Raw genomic sequence first — 17,242 nt, forward strand, 5'->3', positions numbered from 1 at the left:
CCGCTAAGGGTCTTAGTAAATCAAAAGAGGGTCACCTTCGAAGTTTGCAAACTGTCATTTAATAATCCAGCAACACTTCACGCCATTGAGCCCGAGAACTCGGGCAAGAAGAAATTTGCAAGAATTTTGCCTGAGTGCAAATTTTGTGGCCAGAAGGCAAACTTATACCATATCATGAATATGGGCTTGTCAACAAAATTCCAGTATTGACATAATAAATCAGCCAACGTGGGAAGGCTGGGAGGCGGCCCTGTCCAGCTCGGACCTCAAGGAACAACGAGCCCTCGTCGAAAGAGCACGGGCAGCGGCTTTTACCAACGGTGTCCCGGATAAGGGACCCGATCAGCCTTCTCTTAATCTAATGGGCTTTCAATGTGGCTTTCAATGTTTTCATCATCATCATCATTACAAATAATAAGGAAAGCAAACGCACGATCCCTACGCGCTGCGGAGAAGACTCGCGACTCCCTACATCACGTACCTCGCATACCATATACTGTGTGTGTGTGTGTGTGTGTGTGTGTGTGTGTGTGTGTGTGTGTGTGTGTGTGTGTGTGTGTGTGTGTGTGTGTGTGTGTGTGTGTGTGTGTGTGTGTGTGTGTGTGTGTGTGTGTGTGTGTGTGTGTGTGTGTGCGTGCGTGCGTGCGTGCGTGCGTGCGTGCGTGCGCGCGCGCGCGCGCGTAAGCCCGGAAAGAAAAGAACGAAAGCAACGAAAATTGCGAACGTACGGAATCGGCGCTCACACTACATTCCCGCGCAGCTGGCCTTTTGACTGAGCTACGAGCCTCTCTCAAAGAAAAAAACAAGGTAAAAAACCACGAAACACGGGCCTACAAAAATATTCTCCCGGCTAGCGGCCACATAGCACATGTAGTTATCACAAGTGGCGTACGATATTGGTTCCTGTAAAATTTTGCTCAACAATTTAACAAATTTCTGAGACGGGCAACTGGTATGATCAGAGCTAGAAGCCAATCTGGTTAGGCATATTCAGAAGAAAAATGTGCAACATATATACCATACGACCATCTCCGAGCGCGTTGCTCCGAGTCATCAAACGAATCTAGGAATTCCTCCCTTGCACATGTGATTACAGATACTGATCGCAAATAGACGTGTTCTTCCTCCTACATAAGGAAATAAAAAAAATTGTGCCGTGACCAGGATTCGAACCTGGGTTATTGCGGCCACAACGCAAGGTACTAACCACTATACGATCACGGCTGTTCGCGAGGAACGAGACATAGTGAGAAAGAGCCGACACCAAAGAATAAAAACTGGTTCTTCAAATTGCATTGATAGTGTCTAGAAGGGGGCAGTGTGACGGGCTGGAGCCCGGCGAGGCGCACAGGGCAGCGATGAAAGCTATAGATGGCGCTACTTGCAGCTGGTGTGCAGCCGTCGCGGCGGTTGGAGGAGGGCGGCACAGGGCACGAGGCACGCGTGTCGCGTGAATTTTGCGTCGCGTTTGAATTTTTATTCTAGTGCGATGCCAACATGACGAAATGTTTGCACATAAGAGATGAAAAGATGCATTGTTTTCTCCATCAGTACGCGCAAAGTGAGTTTAGCGACGCAGGTTAGGAAAAGCAGGCTGTAAGAGAACGCATATCAGAATATTAACTCTGTACGCATTTAGTTGTCACTAAAAGCTTGATAGCACAAGTGAAAATGGACAACGAACACGGACAATTCGGAACTCTGACTGGGAGCTTTAGAGTTCGGCTGCAGCCGCGGCAAATATAATGAGTGGCCACAGAAGAAAAAAAAAGAAAAAGAAAGGACGTACTAACAAATTGGTTCTCATCGCGCTACGACGCGCTAACAAGTAGACAAACGTAAAACAGACAGGACGACGAACAGAGCGATGTCTGTTCGTCGGGCTGCATGCGCCAGCAACATGCCGTTTATGGCTACGTTACTTGGAAACTGTAGCTCATAAATAATAGGTGCACTTGTGGATGTTCTGGCGCATCTCATATCATGCACTAAATATTTTCGTTCACTGCTTTTGCTGGACAAATCCACAAGACCAAAGGAAACACTTCATTACAATTAAGGTAAAGAAATCATTTGCACAAAATGTCCACAAGAGCATAAATGTTGCTTATTTTATTAATACAATATACAAATGCAGATGTCAGCTAGAGCGACCGAAAAACGAATTAATGGCTCTGCTTCGAATTCACTCTGTTTATAACTTCAAATGTTTCTGGCGCTCATTTTGAAGAGCCTGGTCCATTATTCAAAGAGTAAAAAAAAAATGAATCCATAGTTAGCACCACTAACTGGAAACATTTTGCAGTAACCTCTTTACTATGAACATCGCGTATCTAACTTGGTGGAGTTTGTTAGACTGCTGAGAAACTGCGCGAAATCATGCATACTGAAAGCATAAAACGTTTTCTTGTTTTTTTTACAAAAAATGTGAATGCGTCCCCTACTAACGCCGGCCAGCATAGTTCTGTATGCTACAGGCAGGAACAAACGTTTGGGGGAGGGATTTGTGGGAAAAATTTATTTCTTCTTTGCCTCGCTAGTTTGTCTTCTGATATTTTTTTTTCCTCTCAATGGAGCGTGCATGTCCCCTCGTGACTCTACAAATTTCTTTCTTCATAATTGCCCGACCACACACACACACACACACACACACACACACACACAAACACAAAATTCCGCGAGCCAGCATCCCTCAAACTTTTGTCCCTGGCTCTAAAATAAGCCTTCCCTATCAAATTGTTGCGTGCACAGCGATCTTAATTGCATTCAGCTGCTGCTCGGGTGACTTTGAGGCCAGAATCACAATTCTGGCAAGAAATTGTGCTGCTAAACTTCTGTGTCACACATCCTGCCATGTAAAAGATAAGCTGGCTATCCCTTGTTTCACCCTCATTATTGTGGCCTGAACTGAGGCACAGCTCAATAAGAAAGCCAGCATCACAATGCTCCCAGCATATGTCCTGAAATATAAACAAGTCCAGCGTATTAAAATATTATTTTCAGCTGTTGATCAGCAAAGGCATAGCGTAACAATTAAGTTTGGCTTGAATATTCTTCTGTTTCTGTAGACGGGCAAGGTTATAGAAACTAGGGCAGATGATAGTTACGAGCAACTTCGCAGGTCTTGGGTGAAGATTTGTCTCGAGTATTCTATATACCGAAAATGTCGTCCTGACTTAGTATGCCATGCGTTCACAAACGAGACACAATTAGTCGTCAGCTCCTTGTCAGCACGTTTGATATTTCGCAACCTCAGTTCGCGTTAAGCTACATATTTAGGTGGTCTGAAAAGGGGGTTTCGGCTTTGCGCGCTTTGTACCCGCTACTGCGCCCGGGTGCAAAACATGTTCGCGCTTTTGCGCCCCGAGTGCGCACAGCGTTATCTACTGCATAACACAGGATCAGCTCGAAATCACCCACTTCGCACCTCAAAAGGATCACTGTGGTACATGTGCGACTATCAGCTTCGAATCGTTCGCGGTCCACGTGCAAACAAGCGCAGTCCACGCGTCCCTGACCTCGCCCGCACCTGCGCTGCTGCGCTCAATCGCGCGGCAGCAGCTGGTTCCCCATGCACACCAGAGGGCTGCAGCGCCCCTTGCGGCGCCGGGAAATTTCCTCGCGGATCGCGCCTCCCTCTCGCAAGGCGCAGATACGTCGCCCGTCACACTGCCTTCTAGTCATATTTGTTGCAAAGTTACATAGCATGGAAGACCAATGCTTGTGTGGTACGTCAGGAGCTTACCACTCGACGACCGAGTAGCTCGATCGATCCGTTAGCGTGCGTGAGATTCGTCCTTTACTCGAAACTACATTCGAGCCTTCGCGCTAAGAGGCCAGCAAAAAGAGATAGGCCAGATTCCATATCTGACGCACCACAGACAATTTTTTTATTTTGTAATTAACAATTTAGTAATGAAGATATTTTTCTTATATACTTATTTGCAAAGTTGGAGAGCACCTTCTGAAAAACCCCCATTTTATTTCCGGTAAAGAAAGCCTGTGAATCGTTTTTCCAAGTTCAAAATAGAGCCCGCGAAATATATATATATATATATATATATATATATATATATATATATATATATATATATATATATATATATATATATATATATATGTGTGTGTGTGTGTGTGTGTGTGTGTGTGTGTGTGTGTGTGTGTGTGTGTAGCTCAGTTGGAAGAGCACCGGACGCGTTATTCGGAGGTCATGGGTTCGGTTCCCACCATCGGCACGTTGTTTTTTCTTCTACTTTGTATTTAATTATCTTTCCCCTAAACAGATTACATTACTAATTTCTGTAATTATCCAAGTAAACATTAAAAAAAAGACATAAAGTACCATCCCCAACGCTTTCCTTGACCTCGCCGACTGTTGGCTTCTTTCCTTCATATATATATATATATATATATATATATATATATATATATGTATGTATATATCGGCGCAGGAAAGCCGGCAAGGAGACCCTCCCTCTGACTGAGCCCCTGCCCCGAGGTCCATGTCGGTGTAAATAATGCATTCTCACTCACTCACACTAACGCATTCGCAACGATTGTGGTGCTGTCAATCGTGGTTTGAGTGACCGAGATTAGCTGCGGCCTTGACACGACAGCCCAGTCTCAGGGTAGGCTGGTATGTTGGCGGTGGTTGCAGCCAGAGCGGTGAGGACTTGCACCGTCACGTGCGCCGTCTGCTTGAAGCGGACGAAGAAACCACCGCAGACATATCGGCCTGCCGCTTGCTGCAACGGGGTAGTGGAGCCAAAGCTGCAGCTGATTTCGTTCACTGAAATCTAGGATGAGAGCTGCACAATCGTAGTGCACGAATGCGTCAGCCACGTGATATTTTTTTTATTTTGTACTTTGTGGGCTTTCTTTAGAGCTTGGAAAAATGATTCACGTACTGGAGACTTTCCTTATAGGAAATAAGTAGAAGAGGAGTTTTGGAAGGTGCTCTTCAATTTTGCAAATCCATTTACTGTCTAAAGGCAATAGTTAAAAATTAGAAACCTCATCTTAATTACTAATTAATTAATTGCAAAATAAAAAGCCTGTGGTGCGCCAGATAGCTGGCAGCTGTGCACAAATGGTTTCTCTGGCCTACCTTAAATGTTTCATTTTTTAACCCTTGGCTAAAGTTAGCTTTTACACCCTGTATATATGCTTATCAATAATAATTCGGGCAGCCTCATACGTGTCCGCACTAATTATGCATTATAAGGTTCCGTTCACATCGCATCTTCGTCCAAACAATTAATTCACCACAACGAGAGAGAACACCACAAAATCGTGAACACCCACACTCAATTAGGTCAAGGCCATTTGAAGGGCAAATTCAGTGTCACACGAAGACCTGCTATACATAGCGTAGTGAAGGTTTTGTTTCCATCGTAAATTGGTTTGTAAGAAAAGAAAGGCGCAGTATCTGTCAAGGTCACTTGAAAGTGAAAATTGTGCATACCCGACGGCTCGAACAACCTGGCGTAGTGAAACTTTCGCTTCAAAAAAATTGGCTTAGCTCGGCTATGCCCTAGCCTCCACGCGCGTGCGCTTCGTTTTATTAATCTGACTCGCCACCTGAACATTTTTCTTCTTCTTATTATTAATTAGTTCACAGGAAGGGAAAGGAGCAGTATCCGTCGCACTTGCTCTGTGGACACCTAAACCGCGCCGTAAGGGAAGGGAGGAAGGTGGGAGTGAAAGTGGAAAGAGAGAAAGGGGAGTCGTAGTGGAGGGCTACGGAGTAATTTCGACCACCTGGGGATCTTTAACGTGCGCTGACATCGCACAGGATACGGACACCACTTCGTTTCGCCGCCATTCTCATGTTTGGCGATTTCTGTCGGTGACTCCAGAAAGGTCAACGTTGGACCACTTGGGGAATCATTTGGTTCAAAATTGTAGTCTATATTCGCTGGACACTCCAGGTTCAGACCGATGTTAGGCTAATGTACACAAAATTAATAGTCTAGTCGAGTTTTAAAATTTGTGAGGGAGCCATACCGACCACCTCCTCTGGTCATTGAAACCGTAACTAAGGGTGTTACTTCCGGGGGCCCGTGGCGGTAAATTGTTAAATTGGTTTAGAGGAAAGGAAAGGCGCATGTGTGTATCTGTCACATTTCTCGGTGGGTACCTGAACCGCGCCGTAATGGAAGGGAGGGAGCTGGGAGTCAAATAAGAGAAAGAGTTAGCGCATTGAATGGGGGGGGGGAGCTGCAGAATTTCAACAACCTGGGGATCTTTGTGTGTGTGTGTGTGTGTGTGTGTGTGTGTGTGTGTGTGTGTGTGTGTGTGTGTGTGTGTGTGTGTGCGTGTGTGTGCGTGTGTGCGTGTGTGCATGCGCGCGCGTGTGTGCGTGTGCTGTGGACATCGCACAGCTAGCGGACGCCTTTACTTTTCGCCTCCATCAAAACGCGGCCACCGCGGTCGTGATCGCACCCGGGTACTCCAATTTAGTCGAGCCTATTAACCACTGAGCCATCGTTGATGGCGCGGGTAGACTTCTTTGGAGAATCCGACCTCCGTGTGCCTACGACCCAGTGAAGAACTACTTTAAACTTTATGTTTTCGAATATTAAAGTAGACAAAATTTTGCACAATCGCAAACTATTTCACCGACCACCACACAGTGTTTGCAATTGTCAAAAGGTGTGAATTGTTGATGAAGATGTTGATATCGTCGAAGAAAGTGATGAGTGATGTTTGAGCAAAAAAAATGTTTTTATCGAATCTTTATTGATGAAGAATGTTACGTTCGAAGAAGATGTATGAGTTTGTTTAACATGAAGCAAAAAATGAATAAAGAATGTGACAAAACATGCACGGTGTCATATTTATTAAACATAAATGCCTCAATCATTTGAACATGACAGCTTGCACTCTTACATCAACGCCTGTTGGTGGTGGCTGAATTTCTTTAATGGAAGGCGATAAACAGGAAAATAACGCCAATAGCGTAAATTTCAAATTTTCGGAGATCATTCAGAACACTCTAAAAATGCACTGAAGCAAGGCTGAATGGTGGGCCTGTTGGTAATTAATATTGAAAGTGTAAACCAGCCAAAAAAAGACGCAAACACGAGAGAGAACTTTCGTGTCCTGTGAAGTTCTCTCACGTGTGTCACCCGTTAATAAATATGGGGGTATTATTAACGATGCGCCCTTAACGGTGCGCACACTCCCAGACACCCTTAGAGTGAGTGGGGGTAGCTGTTCCGGTCGCAAAGGAGATGCCCTCGACTTGCGTGGCAAGCTCAGCCGGAATCCGCCTTTTGCGCGAGTTTTCTGCGCATGCGCGAAGCCCTAGCGGCGACTGATGAAAACACACTGAGAGGCGTCGACGGCGCTTCTCGTCGCCGCACTCATAGCCAACGCACGGGGGCTGGAGGCGCGGTACGTTCACAGCCTCGGTAAAACGATGCCAACCACCTGTGCCGCTTACAGCTGCCACTCTCGAGGCGTGCCGGGATGCAAGACGCGTTTTGTTAGGTTTCCTTCGGCGAGCCGCGACCTGCAACGGCGTGAAGCTTGGATTAGGGCAACCAAGCGTCAAGACGTGAATGGGCGACCTTGGCAGCCGACTGCGTGCTCTCGACTGTGCGAAAAACACTTCGTTACAGGTATGTATGCATCTAAAGGAAATGTGCATGATGAAAACTATCTACCGGAGTTTGCACCAAGCCTGTAACCCACCAGTGATAGCCGCAATGAGCATTTGTTCGGCGCGTCTGATGGCGATGTATTTTGTCGTTTGTTTTATTTATGTGCGAAGGGGCCGGGTAGCGCAGATATCACAGGTGGCTGTGTGCGCTAGACCGTAATATTTAGCATGTTTTATTGCGACTGCCGCCTGACTAAAAAGAAAAAAAACGCCGTATTTTTTTTTTCTTGTTAGTGAGGTGGCAGTCACGATAAAACATGCTAAATATTACGGCCTAGCGCACACAGCCGCCTGTGATATCTGAGGTACCTAGCCCTTTCGCACATAAAGATAAGAAGGGACAAAATACATCGCCTTCAGGCCTTGGTGCAACTGAAGCAATCACGCACCGAAGAAATCCTCATTGCAGCTATCACTGGTGCGCTACAGCCTGGGTGAAAACTCCAGTAGGTACTTTTCATCATGCCTATTTCGCTTAGATGCATACATACCTGTAGTATCTGTGTTTTTGCCGCTCGGAGCATATGACGCACTTGCACGACGCACAGTATTTTTTTTTTAAATTAAAGGCTCGCCTTCGTGCACGCCAAAGCATCCGGACTTTGTTCCTTTAATGTACGCAATCAGATGCACTTCGTTAGGGAGCTTGATAATCGTCGTCTTCGTCCAACCGTTTGCAACGGCAAGGAAACCGCCCGGCACAATAAATGAGTCTCCTGGAGGGTTCATGCTCGTTCACTTGCAGAGTGGATCGCTCTGGACGTAGAACAGGGTTGGTTCCTGACCGAGATGCGCATCCGATATGTAGGAGATTCACATGTGTCACCAAGTTGTTGATTCCGCAGAAATCGCGGCGGAGGCAGAAATGAACGTTGGAGATCCTTTCACAACAGAATGACCATTCTCTGCGCACCGAGAACCTTTTCACCACTGCGACCACATCCGTTCTGACTCCTGAGGCCAGAAACCGGCTACAGCTCTGAATCATCCATTGCCAGAAAAATGCAGCGCGTTTCCTGCAGGTGTACATTCCGGCCGGGACAATGCCCTTTTCACGGGGTGTGTATATGTGACTCTCTGCCGATCTTCGTGGATGAAATCCTATAGCTGCACGGTTGTAGATGACGCGAGGAGGAAGCGACGCCCATTGCACCATGCCGGCGCCGCGGTGACCGCATTGTGCTCGGTAACTCAAGACACCCCGCGCATATGCGCCGCTCAAAGTCACAGGAGACGATTCCACCTAGCTCTGCAGCATCAACAAACCCCTGGCTGCTTTGCCCTTTGAGATCCCTCTCTCTCTCTGCCCCCACGCTCTCCTGTCTGCCGAAAACCTGCACGCTGAGAGCGTCTCATTCTGTCACGTCGAACACGGCCCGCGCTACACGCTCTTACAATACGAAGATAGTATATGCGTACGTGCGTTATGAGTGGATTGTGAAAACGCTCTACCTTCCCCCATACTGCGTGAACATGATATGCTGCAACCACTGTCACTACTTTCCGCTCCGAGGCCAAAAAAGGAGGGCAGCTTTCGCTTTCTACCAGCGTTGGCGTGGCCATTTCGTATGGTGCGCTCTCGCGTCGTCTGCTACACTGCCGCTCAATGTGTTTCCCGCCCGCTCCCGCATGACGGCGCCACATCCTCGCGCAAAAGGCGGATTCAACTACTTTGTAGTGACAGAAGGGGGTGGTCGTTTGGTGCCCAGCGGTCGCCGGTTCAAACCAGAGTAAGGATCGGAGTCAGAAGTAACAAACAAAACACAATTTATGCACAGCAAGAGACGATACAACGGAACGCACAAGATCACTTGAAATGCACAGACGAGAGGTTCACAGAATAACAAACGCTAAGCATGCGATTACACAGATATTCAATAACATAGAGGCTTTACAACAGATGAAACACGAGAGAGTTACATAAACAAACACCAAATTGTTCACCGGGCACTGTTGCAGTCCGACGCCTCAAGAGTCACGATGTGGCCGCCATACGAGACGAGCGCCGCTCCCTTGAAAGTCCGTGGGCTTGCCAGCAGCGGGTGATCCCCGGGAGTCCAGTCGAAACACAGGCGAGCACGTCGCAAAACACTTGACGAACTGACTGACTGACTGACTCATCAAGCGGCGCGGTCGCTTTAAATAGGGCGCGCCGCGTCTGTTTGTTAACATGCGCCAAAGCTAGCGCGCACACACACTTAGCTTCGCTGGTTATAGCGCGCTCTTCTTCTCCCGTTGAACCGTCCTCCCCGGGCAATGGGAAAGAGGGTCACGGCAACGCGTACAAAGCTACGCGCTCTCCCGCGCGGGGAAGGGGGCTTTTCTCTCCATGCCTTCCACGCGACGCCGTGCGGGCCTCGCGCCGTACCGGCTTGATCAAAATGGGCGCCGATTTCGTGACAACGTGTTTGCGTAGGCACCCTAGGGCGGCTTGAGTAGAAGCGTCCTCTCACGAAGCGTCCTCTCTCCTCCTCGTCCGCACGTTATCAAGACCACGAGGAGCGCTCGGAGCATTTCTAACTACCATCACTCAGGACATAGCCTCCTTTATGCTATGCTCAGGATAAGCTGAGATTTCAGTTTTACAGACCGATAACTTCCCTAACTGAGTTATGCACTCCATCTCTGAAAGTGAACAATTCGATTTTACCAGAATGTAGGCAAAGAATTTGACAAGTCAGTAAAGATTAGGAACGCATTTAAAAGAGTAGAGGCGTGGGTGATATGAGAAGATATCGATTCAAGAATAAATTCAGGTGGCACTTTGGCTCACTAAAGGCTTCGGAGCCTTCCCTGGCGCACTGTTAGGCATATACTGCGAGATTGTGATTGACTAGTGACTTATTTGGCTGTATAAGCGCACATATTTACAGGCAACCCAAAGTCCCAGTTCTGTAAGCGTAAACTTTCACTAATTGCCTATAACCAATTGCTTAATTAGCACAAGCATACTAATGAACTAATTAGTGTTTGTGCTTCAGTCAATTACCAGTGCAAGGTATACTTATCAGCAAACCTTAGTTCCTGTTCAGCATGCGCAAACTTTAGCTGATTGCATAATCAGCACTACTATGATAATTAGCTGATATGTGTAACTGACTATCACTTAGTTCAATTGTAAGTACACCCTCGCGTGACTACGTCCACATATAGGAAACTAATTAATAATTATTTACCTGTGTTAATTAGGCTAATTTGTTAAACATCTAAACTGTCCCCACTTGTAGCATCACTATACAATCTCTTTAATTGATTGCATGGTTACTAGCCAAAGTACGATTGGCCCAGTTCGAAAATGAATTGGAAAGCGGGACATTTCTGTCGACAACTGCTTTGTGGGTCTTGAGTGAAGGATTACACGGATGACGAGTCGTTCCGTGAAAAAAAAAAAGTTAGAAACCTTTTGGGCTGGCGGTTTGGGTAATTCGAGCGGCATCTGTGCTGCCATGGTCAATAAAAATGAGATAGCGTCGTCAATTGTGTTCACGAGAAAGAATCCAGGGTATAGTCTTCGCACATATATGCGACCAGTTTACTCAGGACGCTGGTTGGGACGGCGGCAAACGAGGATCCTACAAAGTTCGATATATTAAATAAAAGAAAAGAAAAGAAGCGCGCCGTTATATTTGACCATGGTCGTTTCGTTCTTATCTTTTAATGCGTCTGCGTAGAGGACTGGGAAGGAAAGGGAGAGAAACATGCATCGCGCTCATGCAAAACAAACGAAAATGCTGCACAGCACGGCTGCGCGCCGCGCACACGCACGTCTTCCTCTGGCCGCGATCTCCACGGAGGGCATTGGCACAAGTTTCAGGTATCTAGTTTGAGGGGTTACCTAGCTGCAGTGCCCTCGGGCTCTCTGCACCAGCTGACACACCCAAGCCAGTCCACCAACTTCTTTCCCTGGGCCACGTGGTCAGGTTTGAGACCGATTAAACAAGAAACACATGTGGACATGGCGTGTATGCATGTAGACATGTACTCCACCGACGTACGTGGCGCGTTTGCTCGAAGCGCAGCTGAAGCAAAGCAGACATGCCTCCCTCTCCTCGAGCTGCGCAAGAAAAGGGAAACAGACGCCAGACTGCGCGGCACCACTGGAAAAAGAAGACATCCGCCATAAAGAGGAGCACGGAAATCAAATTTCTCAAACCACAGAGCAACGTCTCAACGTCGTGTAGCGAACTTAGGTTTGCCCACACGTTCATTCCTTCAAGAAGACTCAAAGTGTTGCTACCGCCACTGCGTTATACCGATGAATGCAGAATACGCGTGTGTGCGCGCGCGCGTGTGCGCAACATAGTTATCTCACGGCTCAGAGAGCATTTTCGGCATCGCGTCTGAAAGTTGATAGACAAGTATACGGCAGATCGACCATGCAGATGTTTGAAAGGTAAAATGAAGATGAAAGAAATAAATATAAGTAAATAAAGAAATAAAAAACAATTGACGCCCCCGGGAGGGCTCGAACCTCCAACCTTTCGGTGAACAGCCGAACGCTCTAGCCGATTGCGTCACGGAGGCGGGACGAACTAACATGCTTAAAATGGCTTATTTATCGCTAGGCTTAGCAATTTACCCAATCGGTTAGAGAGCATACTTTATTTGCATTCAGTGCACTTTTAACGATTTATTTTGACTATGGGAACGATTATTAGTTGTTTAAAATAGCACTTCAAGACTAATTAGCCGTACGAATTTAATTTTTGGAGGGCAAAGTATTTGAAGAACATAAAAATGTCAATTTCGGAACAGTTTTTCCACCTTTAATGTGCACCAAGTACGTGGCCAAAGGGAATGGCTTGAGATCGTGAGGAGTACCTGAACAAGATCATTCTTCATAGGATCATTTCTATAGGATGATCGCCGATTCGCAAGTCACGATTTCGGAACACGCTCATCCACGATGAGGAGTCGAGGGTCTTCGCCTGAGCGCGAAGCCGGCTGTGGAACTTGGGTGCCTGCCATTGATGACCGTTCCCTCAGGCTTAACAGCCTGGTGGGAGGGCGAAGACCCAGTCGGAGTGGTTGAGTGTTCATTGTGTAAGAAATCTAAAGGCAGAATAGGGCGCTCTTCAGAATACTTGGAGCACTACGCTCCTGTCACCCATCTCGGCCGTTGTTCAGAGAAAGCGAATTCGCTGCGCAAGAGACTCGATCAATTCACGGCATTGTTCATGCTTGCTGCCAATTTCCCGCGCATCCAAGTCCAAGGCTCAGCTACCTTAGCGCATTTCTTGTGCCTTGTCCTCTCTTCTGGCCTCTGCCGTGGCTTCGTCCATTTCTCCAAGGTCCAATGGCTCTTCGCACTCAAAGGAGAGTACGTATTTTCTGAGAATCTGCATTGGAGTGCCATTTTGCATGTCAATTGGCGGATTCGCATGCTTGATGCATGCGCTGTGCAGTTATGGTGGCTAGGTGCAGTCGTTCTGGTTCCAGCGCTCATCGCGTTTTTCACTAGTGGTCGAATGTCATTCGTCTGCCAGTAAATATGTATACATTGAGCATGCTGTCTTTGTAGATGTGAGTTCGAAATAGTAGAACCTTTTCATTTTTTGTATACAGGTATAGTTCGTTTGTTATTGTTTTCATTTCTTGTTCCCGCCATGCCGACATGCAAGCCGAATGTTCGGAAAAGGGCTTGGATGGAAGTAAACTCGTGTTTCGAAGTTTCAGCTCACCCAAAAAATGTGTGTTCACTTTCGGGACCAACTAACCCAATTGAACAGGACTCTGTGGAAGTTGCGGCGAAAGTTTCTCCTGGTAAAATGTCGCACTCATTAGGTGTTTCTAGTGAAACCATCTACTCATCTGAAGCAGGTACTTCTGGTGAAAGCTTGAGCGTCAGGAACTGTGGTAGCGGCGTACTTTCCTCTCAGTCTGTCGGACTTCAGATTTCAGGAGTGTCATACGAGAGCGATGACAGTTCCAGTAGTGACAGCAACTTATCTGGACCTGAGTTACTTGCTAGCTAGTGAAAACGACGGCGGATTGATGTCTAGCGGGTTGAGTAGAGCGGCCGGGAAAGTTTGTGAGCGAATTGTAGAATGCATCAACAGTGGCTCTGACCTTGTGGCAGGTTTAGCAAGGTGGGCGGTGGAGGAAAACATATCGCATCAATCTTTGAACTCACTTCTGGCTTTGTTAAAAATGCACGGTTGCTTTTCAGACCTACCGAAGGATGCTCGCACGCTACTTAAGACACCGAGGACTCAGCATGTAGCTAATGTTAAAGGGGTGCCCCCTGGACATTACTGTCACTTTGGCCTAGAGAGAGGATTGATGGATGTGCTTCTCAGTGCTCCACACTTGCATGAAGTAGCCAGACTATCATTTAATATTGATGGCTTGCCCCTCTCAAAAAGTTCGCGACAGCAGCTATGGCCAATCCAGTGCTTAGTGCACTTCAGTAACTGTGACAAGCTTGGTCCATTTGTAGTTGGTGCCTACGCTGGTGGCTCAAAACCAAATGATGCTAATGTGTTCCTATCCCCTTTTGTCTGCGAGTTGGGAACATTGATTGAGAGAGGGATTACTGTCTGCAGACAGAGAGTTGAAGTTGAAATCAAACATTTCATCTGTGATGCTCCAGCACGCGCATTCATCTTCAAAACTAAGGGACACAGTGGCTACTCTGGTTGTCCAAAATGTGTTGTTGAGGGTGACTTCGGTGGAAAAATGTTTTACCCCCCTGAACCTGCAGCACTTAGGACAGACAATTCTTTCCGCAGTCAAGCTGATGCAGAACACCATCTAGGTACATCAGTTTTGACTGAGCTTCCACTTGATTGCATTAACATGGTGCCTTTGTACCCGATGCACTTGGTGTACCTTGGTGCAATGAGGAACTAGTTAATCTGTGGTTTTCAGGGCCAATATCTGTTCAAATTGGTCCCACAGACCGGAAAGACCTGGCGGCAAAGAGTGCAGCATTAGAAAAATGTGTTCCTAAAGAGTTTGTCAGAAAGCCAAGAACACTAGATGAAAAAGATCGCTGGAAAGCCACAGAATTTAGAATGTTGCTTCATTACACTGGACCAGAAATTCTGAAGGAAGTGCTGTCCACACCTGCTTTTTCAAATTTCTTGACATTTCATGTGGCTACCACTATTCTAAGCACACACTCTCTTTGCCGTGACTTTACGGAGTATGCTGACAGCCTTCTCAGGCATTTGGTAGAAGGATTTGCAAAGCTGTATGGTGCCAAAGAGGTGTCATATAACATTCATTGCTTGTTGCACCTTGCAGCAGATGCGCGTCTACATGGCACTCTAGATTCATTTTCTTCCTTTCCGTTTGAGAACAACCTTCAGTTTATCAGAAAGCTTCTGTGCAAGCCTGGCTGTATGCTTAGCCAGCTCTATAACAGGCTGCAGGAAAGAAATGCACTTGTGAGATCATCATCAGTTCAGGGTGGAAAGAAAGGTGAGTTTGTTCTTTTGGGAAGTCATGATCAAGGAGACCTTCCCCCTCAGTGCCAGTTCCCCATGCACGCCATTGTCAAGTTTGTCATTCACTCTAAGCTTATCTCGAGGTGACAGCTGTTGTAAAATCAAAGATGACTTTATTCATATTGAGAACTTTGCTCACAGCAAGCTGGATGGAAAGCCATGTATAATTGGAAAGAAATTTTGTTGCGTTGAGCCGTTATATCAGTATCCACTTGAGTCAACTAAACTTGGAATTGCTGTTGTCAGCAAACTGTCTGCTACGAAGTGCGGGCCTGTTGATAATGCAAAGAAACTTGTGAGGCTGACATACAAGAATAAATTTGTTGTTTTGCCCCTTTTACATGCTGTTTATATGCTTTTTCCATCCCTACTCTGTTTCCAGTTGCTTGCTGCTTAAATTTTTTTTTTGTTATGACAAAGCTAGCTATTTCACAGGGTACAGAGCATAGAACATAGCAGCTATTGCAAACTTCACCTTAGTGTTCACATAATATTTTAATTGTTTATATTTTACTCGGCTGTGCAATTACATAGCTATGTGCTTCGGCCAGCTCGCATGTTTGGTGCATTGCAGCAGAATTTTCGCTTCTCACTATTTATGCTGTGGTGTTGAAGGCCATGTCCATCTGCTTTTTGTGATGTGTGACATTCTGTTCAGCCTTTGGTCCTTCCATTTGTATTTTTGTGCACATCAGATCACCATATGAAGTCATATTTCAGATGAGGTACTGCATCATTGAATTTGTTGACGAAGAAACCATTGAGCTTGTCCCAGAAACATGGGTCGTAGGTGGGAGGTGCTTTTGGCCACCCGGCCCGGGGAACAAAATGGAACTTATAAAGAAGGCGCAGGCACCAGGCTCAGACTGGGAGACATTCCGGATTGCAGTAAAGGGGACATACGGTAAGACCTTTTCATAATATCTCAAGCACTACAAGGTGAGGGTTGGGCTCCTGAGTTTAAATTGAAAAAGCATTAAATTCTGCTTGATTTTAGTTTTTCTGTGATTGCAATAAAAAGGTTAGTATTCATGTGCACACAGAAGCTAACTGGTTATCAAGCAATAGTTTGCAATATGTCAAAGGATAGGAATAATTCATCGAAGTAAGCAGCATAGTGAGACTGCGTACAGTTTGATAAAGTGAAAGGTTATAAATCTTGAGGTATCACTTTTCTCACTTAAACACCTTTGCATGTTTGGAGGCTCGAACTTGTAGCCAAACATTGTTTACTAACTCAGTGCTCTTCAATGTCGACACCTGCTAGAGACCTGTACTGTTATGCATGTTCCTCCATTCAGTCCAATGGCTCTCACAATCGTTCATAGTGGTTACTAAAAGGTGGCACGTTCTAACTGCCATGAATCTCTGTGTAGGTCCCATCAGTGGAGATATATCAACTCACATTTTGACAGCAATACTATGTTACATTACAGAAAAAAAAGCCAATCCATGCACATCAAATATTTCCTGAAGGAAAAAAGACTGAAAATGAGTACATAAACACTTAATCAGTGTCAAATCTTCGAAAAATACAAACCGAGAAATCCAGCCTCTGGATACCAACAGACAATTTGCCAAAGCAATAGTACCTCTTTTTGTATTTTACTTACAAATATGAAGACGGTCGGAGAAAGCTCAGTTTAGCGGAATACACATGACATTGCCTTGCTAAGCAAATCGGGGGATGAACTGCAAATAATGATTGATGACCTAGACAGGAAAAGTAGAAAGGTAGGCTTGAAAATCATTATACAGAAGACTAAGGTAATGTTCAACAGCCTCGGGAAGGAACAGCAGTTTACATTAGGTAGCGAAATACTGGAAGTAGTAGGCGAATATGTCTACTTAGGACAGGTAGTAACCGCAGATCCGGACCACGAAAAGGAAATAACAAGAAGAATACGATTGGGATGGAGCGCATTTGGCAAGCACTCGCAGATTATGACTAGCAGCTTACCGGTATCGCTCAAGAGGAAAGTATACAACAGTTGCATCTTGCCTGTACTCACCTATGGGGCTGAAACATGGAGGCAAGCCAAGAGAGTTCTACTTAAGTTGAGGATAACCCAGAGGGCTATGGAACGAAAAATGGTAGGGGTAACATTAAGAGATAGAAAGCGTG

At 46.0% G+C, this 17,242-nt stretch overlaps 1 non-coding gene and 1 pseudogene across 1 annotated transcript; one reads left to right on the plus strand and one right to left on the minus strand.

The window, feature by feature from the left end:
- Nucleotides 1-1,152: 1,152 nt before the first annotated feature.
- TRNAH-GUG (transfer RNA histidin (anticodon GUG)) lies at nt 1,153-1,224 on the minus strand. Its single transcript has one exon. It is a non-coding gene; the product is annotated as a tRNA-His (tRNA).
- An 11,269-nt stretch (nt 1,225-12,493) lies between these two features.
- Nucleotides 12,494-12,695, plus strand: LOC146172092 (small nucleolar RNA U3; annotated as a pseudogene).
- The last annotated feature ends 4,547 nt before the right edge of the window (nt 12,696-17,242 follow it).

Source organism: Amblyomma maculatum, unplaced genomic scaffold, assembly GCF_055883805.1.
Source record: "Amblyomma maculatum isolate TAMU_Amacu unplaced genomic scaffold, ASM5588380v1 scaffold_13, whole genome shotgun sequence".
Taxonomy (NCBI): Eukaryota; Metazoa; Arthropoda; class Arachnida; order Ixodida; family Ixodidae; genus Amblyomma; species Amblyomma maculatum.